Here is an 8329-nt window from a genome sequence, read left to right as displayed (position 1 = left end):
GGAAACGTCCAGGTGTAATGAGTGCAATCATCAAGAATGACTAAATAATATTTATAGCCAGACACACTAACAACCGGAGACGTCCAAAGATCACAATGTATTAAATCGAAAGGATGAATAGCACGTGAGTTTGACACACTAAATGGTAGGCGCACGTGGCGACCTAGCTGACAGGCATGACAAACATGATCGGTGTTGTGCTTATTACAGGAAATAACATTGGAACTAATAAGCTGGGATAAAGCCGCGTGTCCGAGATGACCGAGACGACGGTGCCAGAGGGAGGTGGATGACGTGGCAGTGGTGAGGGCAGCAGTGGTGCTGGATGGTGCCGGGAAGAACGGGTAGAGGTCACCCGTGCTATTGCACCTGGCGATCACGCTCCGTGTCTGAAGGTCCTTCACAGAGAGGCCAAATGGGTCAAACTCAATGGAACAATTATTATCAGTAGTGAAACGATGTACGGAAATCAAATTCTTAATAATGTTAGGTGATACTAAAACATTAGAAAGAACAAGAGGACGTCGTGTGGTAGGAAAAGAGTGTGACCCAATAGAAGTAACGGGAAGCGAAGCTCCGTTACCAACGATGATAGATGAAGGACTGGATGACAATGGAGGATGAAGGCTGGAAAGTATACCAGCGTTGTTGACCATATGAGCTCCGGCACCGGAGTCAGCATACCATTCGCCTGACGGAGGAGGTGTCAGCGTCATGCTGTTGAAGTTGCTGAGGAGGGTGGACGGATCCCAGGACATGCCCTGCATGGGCATCCAGGGATGCTGCTGCAGCTGCTGTGGTGGCGGCGGTCCTCCGTAGCTGAACCCTGGAGGAGGCCCAAGGGTGTACGGCTGCTGCACGTACTGCTGCTGGGTGGTGAAGGCGGCCGGCGGAGGACGAAACGGCGTCCCGGAGGCATTTGGCGGGCATGGCCAGAACTGAACGTGGCCCGCCCACGGATTGTAGTACGGCACCTGGTGTTGCGGAGCGCTGATGTTGCCAGTCGGCTGCTGCTGCTGCTGGTTGCGGCCGCGTCCACCACGACGGCAGCCGGTCCACTACTGGCCGGGGCCGGCAGTGCCGCCCTGCCCCTGGCCGTAGTAGCCTCCCTGGCCGGAGGCGTGCCTGCCCTGGCCGTGACCCGCCTGGTTGCCCTGGCCGTGTCCGCCGTGAGGACGGCCAGCAGGAGGGTGTGGAGCGGCGACGAGGGCGGTCGACGTGGAGGAGGCCAGCGGATCGGAGGTCCCAGCAGCCTCGCCGGCGGCGATGTCATCGATGTCGATCTCCTCAAGCAGAAGAAGTGTGCGGGCCTCCTCGAAGGTGGGGAAGGGCTGCCGCATCTTGAGGTTGGAGACCATGGGCCGGAACTTGCCGTTGAGGCCGCGGAGGAGGGTGAGGACTAGGGTCCGATCCCCGATCGGATCGCCAAAGTCGCTGAGGGTCGCTACCATCGTCTCGAGGCGGCGGCAGAAGGCAGTGATCAAGGACGAACCTTGTTTCGCCGTGCGAAACTCCGCCGAGAGCAGCAGGGCGCGCGATTCGCGCTGGCCGAGAAACTCGTTCTCGAGGTAGAGCCACGCGCCGCGCGCGTTCGGCTTGCGGTTCATCGTCGACTGCTGGAGGTCGGCGTGGATCGTGCAGTAGATCCAGGTGAGCACCGTGCAGTCCATCTGCACCCACGCTGGGCGATCGGCGTTGATGACGTCGGAGAGGACGTGGTCGGTGAGGGCGTACTTGCCCAGGACGGTGAGGAACATGGTGCGCCACCGGTTGTAGTTGTCGGCGGCGCGATCCAAAACCGAGGGCACGAGGACCTTGATGTTGAGGATGGCGATGGCGGCGGCATGGACGGCGGCATACTTGGCTTCATACGTGTCGAGGGCCGCGACGCGATCGGCCTCCGCCTGGCGGAGGCGGACCTCCTCGGCGTCGCGTTCGCGCTGCTCGCGCGCCTCGCGGGCCTGGCGCTCGGCGTCGGTTTCGGCCATCGGATCACGCGATCCCGAGGGCAGCCGGGCGTCGTACAGGAAGCAGCGATGTAGATGTACGTGACTGGATGCTGATCACATGGTGTAGACGTACGTGACCTGATCTGGCCTGGCGTCCGATCCTTCACGGCCGCCGCGGTACGTCACGATGGAGGAGCGCGTCGCGCAGGCGCCGTGGGCGCGCGCGGTCGCGGGATGACGCCGGCGATCGAGATCGTAGTGGCGGCAGCGCGGCGCTCGTGAAGAGCAGCGGCGCGGCGCTAATTGCGGAAGCGAGAGGAACGAGGATCGTTACCGTCTCGTGATACCATGATAGAAAGTGATTGGGGAATACTCAATGCATTACTGTGATTGATTGTCATACGTATATGTAGGCTTGTGTACAGGCACACTTGCCATATTACGTTCTAACACTTGCTATATTACATTCCAACAACATATATTCGTGGGAGGTACGAACATACCCTTATGAAAATCCATTATTTTCATGAACGCTGCACACAAACTGCCATGAAAACTTGTAATTAACGTGAAGGTTATTCGCACTCTCATGAAAATTGATATCCCGCCACAAAAATAATGCTACGAACCACGGTCATTTAGCGGTGGTGCCAATTTTTTCAGGTTCGCGTGTCCCTTCTGTATCTTGCGTTTTTTTTCCAAGTCCTTCATCCAAAAGCCACACGCTTCTTTTTCAGGCTCGGCCCACCTCAGCGCCTCTAGCAAAATCCTAACACCCTCTCCCGCCCTCCCCATCCCCAGACCCGCCCGCCACCCCCAGCCCCCTCGTGCCGCACCCTCACCTCCTGCGCGGCGCCTACACCCGATGCCGCGCCTCCACCCCCCGACGTTGCACCCCCCCCTCCACCTGACGCCGCGCCTCCACCCTCGTGGGGTGTAGTAGTCACGAAAATGAAGGTTCCTGGTAGCTTCTGTGCTATTTTCATGAATTTTCATGAGAGTTGTTCGTCACCAGGAAATATTTTCATGCAACAGGAAAATGAATTTTTGTGAGAGCTGTTCACCGCCAGGAAATATTTTCGTGAGAGTTGCTCACCTCCAGGAAAAGGTTTCGTGCAACAGGAAAATGAATTTTCGTGAGAGTTGTTCACCATCACGAACTATTTTTGTGAGAGTTGTCCACCACCACGAATTATTTTCGTGTAGCGTTTCTCTGACGATGAACTGCCATGAATACAAGTTTGAAACCTGATGACGACGGAATTTTCATGGGAGTGACCGTCACAGTTTACTGCCACGAAAATAATTCCCATCGGTTCACCCTCATGAAAATGATATTTCCGTGATGTTTGATTCATGAAGGTTATTTCGTGGCGGTACACCACCACGAATCGTTTTCATGGCGGTAATTGTATTTTTCGTGAGGGTTTTTAACCCTCACAAAATCTCCATTCTGTGGTAGTGTGCTAGCTTTCAAAGGTAGCTCAACTTAGCCGTGGAGCATGTGACACGAACTTTGGCTGATGCCGTTTCTATACCCAGAAAGCGGATTTCCACGCCCCAAATGTTACCAATACTTTTTTTTTAAAAAGAATACAATAATGAACTAATGAGTATAAAAGTACTGTACCTATATAGTGAGATAAACAGGTTACAGGTGTGACTTTGATGAAAATTGCACAAACATAGAAAACGGTGATTTTTTATTTTAGAAAATACAAAATGATTTTTTATAAAAAATGAAACTTTGCACAAGTGTAAATGCATCCATATGCTATGTGCACACAAAATTTTAGATCCAAATTCGTTATCATTAGCGAATTAAGCATAGCTTAGCTGGTTAGGTAACTTGCGGTGGAACCTGCCCACCAGTGTTTGAGTCCTCGATTCGGCACTTGTGCTCGTATTTTTCTGAATTTATTCTAGGATTTAACCGGCGCTATTCTGCCAGTGGTATTTGAGCGTCTGCATTTGTACCGTGTGATTAAAAAAATTGTTATCATTAAAATATTAAAAAATAATATTTTTTTATGCAATAGCACTACATGACAAATTTCTGTGTGTGTATAGAACACGGATGCTTGTACACTACTAGGAACGTCTCAATTCTTCTGAAATCGTTTCATTATTATTGAATTTTCAGTTTTTTTCTTTAGAGTGGATTTGGATAATGGAAAGGGTACGGTACTCGTTGATAGCTCTATTGAGTAAGTTTTTTTTCCTCGAAACATGGATTCGTTAACAACACTGGTATAGGTATTACACTATAGTTAATACTACTGATACGAAGACTATTCCCAAATGCATAGTACTATACTCCAATATCTAAGGTTGCCGCGAACGATGAAGAGTACAAATTCTTAGTTTTTTTTATATATATGATATATGATATAATAGAAATATATTGATTAACTTTAATATAATACTCACTCCGTCCCAAATTATGAGTCATTTTAGCTTTTTTAGATTCATATTTTTTACTATACATCTAGACATTATATATATATATATATATATATATATAAATATATATAAATATAAGTGCATAGCAAAATCTATCAATTTAGAAAAGCTAAAAAGACTTATAATTTAGGATAGAGGGAGTATGAGATAAAATAGATACATATAGCATAGGTTACTGGCTAACTTTGCTGGTTCCCATACTTTTTACCAAATGTGGTCAACCAAGTCATTTCTACGTTGGATACGAGTCGAGTGATCTTTGGACTTTTTCTCAAGTACTTGTTGAAATTAATGACTTGGGTATCATCATGAATGATTTCTGGTGGTTGAACAACGCGATGTGCTTGTACTCTCATTCAAACCAAGATCATCATCAGCATCATCTTTCTCATCTTCAACTACCATGTTATGAAGTATTCTCTCCGTTCCAAAATATAGTTTGTTTTGTCTCTTCTAGATTCATAGATATTATTATATGCATCTAGACATAGAGTAATCTAAGTGCATAACAAAAATCTAAATAAGTCAAAACGACCTATAATTTAGGATGGAGTGAGTATGACGCAAGCCATCATAAACTTAAGCTCCTACAGATGTGCTGGTCGACGAAATACACCAAATGTCTGTTCAATGTCTTTCCTTGCAGATTCTTGCTTTTGTGCATTGTGCAATCAACATGTCCTTGCTAATTGGCATAGATATTTGTAACATGGGATTTTTTTCATGTTTTATCAACACAAAAAAAGCTGGTTATAGGCCCCACTTGTCATTGAGTGACTTGCTAACTTGGAACTTGATTGGCCATACGTACATGTGTTTACAAATCCCAGCTTGATCTTGCCGGCAGCGAAGGGCAGCGACAAGATCGGAAGCACACTAGACCACAAAAGATTTATGGTGGTGATTAAAAGGGTTATGTGCTAGCGGGTTGAGCACCTGCCAGCAAATTTGAGCCAGCACAAATAGCGTCAGTGCTGGCGGGTGTCTGTGCTGGCGGGTGATGTTAGCCACCCGCTAACACAGAAACTTTCTGTGCTGGCGCGTGGTATAACCACCCATCAGGAATATGTATTTTCCCATCCTACATATATTATTTCCCCCGCTAGTTTTTAGCCATCAAATTTAAATATGTATCTGCAACCACATAACAACAAACTTAAATAATAAATAATTCACATTATTAAAAACTGCATCGTACATAATAGATAATTCACATTATTCAACAAACTTGAATAATAAATAATTCACATAATTCAACATTTGAAATAGAGCTATTCTTTGCCACGCTAATATTAAAACTACTTCGTCTGTCTACGAAGATCTTTGCATTTGTCCGCCATCAACATGCCATTTGGATCAAAGAATGTTCATTCCTCGTGACAAATCTCGCATTGGATGAACCTCGCCATGTCCCTGCACTGAGCTAGCGGGTGCTCCCCCGCCGGCCTGAGGAAGTTTTGTGCTGGCGGGTGCCAATCACGCCCGCCAGCACGCTAATTTGCTTGTACCAATACAAATCGTTTCTGACGTAGTGGCAGAAACGAGAAGGCCACCAGGAATGACATAATTACGGGTTAACGGCGGCAGGGAGTTAGGAGCTAGCGGGGATGATTGTTTCAAGATTTGTGCTGCCGCATAGTATTACGATTTGAAGGGGATCCAGTTCGGTAGAGTCATCATAGGCATCGTGGTCTTGTAGGAATTTTCTTTTCCCGGCAACTTGGAATCCGATTCGGCAAGGGCAAGGAATCCAGATTCCGGCGCCCCCGTGAGGCCTATATAATCGAATGCACGGCGCCGCGGTATTATTCACATTGCCCTTATCAGGCATTCAACCTCGCGATCCATTGATCTAGTATTTCACTGGAAAGATCCACGAGTATAGTAATGGCGGCGGCAGGAGGAGGATGGGGCGGTGAGCCGCCGGTGCAGTACCACATATCGGACGACGAGGAGGACAAGGCCTTTTACGCAAGAGCCGACCGGCCACGATCTCCGACCTCGCCGGTATACAGCTACGAGTCCCACCGTCCCCGACGCTGGGGCAGCTGACGATATGGTGGACGACGACGAAGAAGAAGAAGAAGACATGGTAGACGCTGCTGGGTATTATTCGTCGGAGTCGTACGACGAGGCGTGGCCTGAGCCTGGCTGCGTGTACGAGGACGACCCTCCGGACCCCGCCGGAGCGCAGCGCCAGGCGGAGAGATACGCCGAGAGTACGCGCTGCACCACTACAACGCGGACCCGGGCAACGAGGTCAAGTACGAGCTCGTCGAGGCCACCCACAGCAACTGCATCTTCGTCGGCTACGCCCACGTCAACTTCGTCGCTAGGCCGCGCGGCGGCAGCAAGGAGCGCCTGTTCTTCGCCGAGGTGTGCACCATCAGCTGGAGAGGGACACCATGGTCCCGACCTGCCTCCGGTCCCTCGATTCGGAGGACGACCGCGTCGGCGGCCTCGCCGGCGAGCCGTGGGAAGATCATGCCGGCCCTGATGAGGCCCTCTACTGCTTCGCGTGCCACGATGCCCTCAAGCACCCAAAGGACGGGACTTGCTACAAAGCAGGCCACTAGGATATGCACTGGACTAGAAGATAGTGAGAGCCATTTTTTTTCAGTCGAAAAATCTACCATGCGCACCTTTGAATGTATGTTTACATATGTGTATCCCAGTCAACTAAAAATTATTAAATTATGACATGCGCATCTTTGAATCGTTAAATAGAGATTTGACCACACAAGTCATGCCCAAAGGGAGGAAGCCAGGAAGGAGAGGAAGGGGAAACAAGGAGGATGAGGAGGGGAGGGGAAGACGGGGCGGCAATCATTTGGCACCACTCTTGTAAGTGCTTGTGGATTTTATAACACTTCAAAAACATCTAATGGCAACCATTTCAGCTCTGGTGGATTTTAAGCGACCAGATAACATCCAGATTTTGATGGAAGGAAAAGCTAACTAGGACTGCAATATTCACCACAGTTTCAAACTGAGACCAAAAAGGACAAATAATTAAGCACCCAACGACACTAACTATATTAACAAGCACTGGTATAGTTGTAATTGATAATAAAACTTATAATCTGACAGATGGGATTCGGAAAGGCTAATTGAACAAGACCATAGTTACAACAAATTGGTAAGGTTCCTTATGGACTTGTGGTGGAACCTGTGCACATAGGTTTGAGTCCTCGACTCAACAACAGTTCGTGTATTTTCCTGAATTTATTCCAAGAATTAAATAGTGCTATTCTTTAAAGGTCAATTACTCAAAGTCTCTTCTTGTCCCTATTAACATGGAGAATAATGCTGCTCAAGCTCTGGCTCAAGGTTTTGGCTGTGTAGTAGGAACTCTACCTTTCACTTATCTGGGACTGCCCCTTGGACTGACAAAACCTAAGGTAGTTGATTTCCTACCTCTGGTGATCAAATGTGAGAGAACGAAGATTTGTCAGCACTTCACTTTTCTTATCACAAGCAGGTAGATTACGGATCACCAATTTTATCTTCACCTCTCTACCTATGTTTTACATGTGTACTTTTAAAATGCATAAGACAGTCATAGAGCAAGTGGATAAACTGTGTAAGCATTATCTTTGGCGAGCAGCTATTAATGCAAAGTCTCCACCAAAAGTAGCTTGGGAAATGGTATGTTTACCGAAATCTGAAGGAGGCTTGGGTGTTCTGCAGTTGAAGTCACAAAATGAAGCATTGTTGCTGAAAAACCTTCATCATTTTTCAACAGAGCTGATATCCCTTGGGTGCATTTGATCGGGAAAGAATATTATAGGAATGGAAAATTGCCAAATGAGACTATGAAAGGATACTTTTGGTGGAGGGATAACTTAAGGCTTCTGACTGCTTTTAAGGGTATGGCTACTGTTTCTGTAAAGGATGTGTTGACATGTCATCTATGG

The sequence above is a fragment of the Setaria italica genome, chromosome I (assembly GCF_000263155.2).
Source record: "Setaria italica strain Yugu1 chromosome I, Setaria_italica_v2.0, whole genome shotgun sequence".
Lineage (NCBI taxonomy): Eukaryota > Viridiplantae > Streptophyta > Magnoliopsida > Poales > Poaceae > Setaria > Setaria italica.
This window is presented reverse-complemented; position numbering follows the sequence as displayed.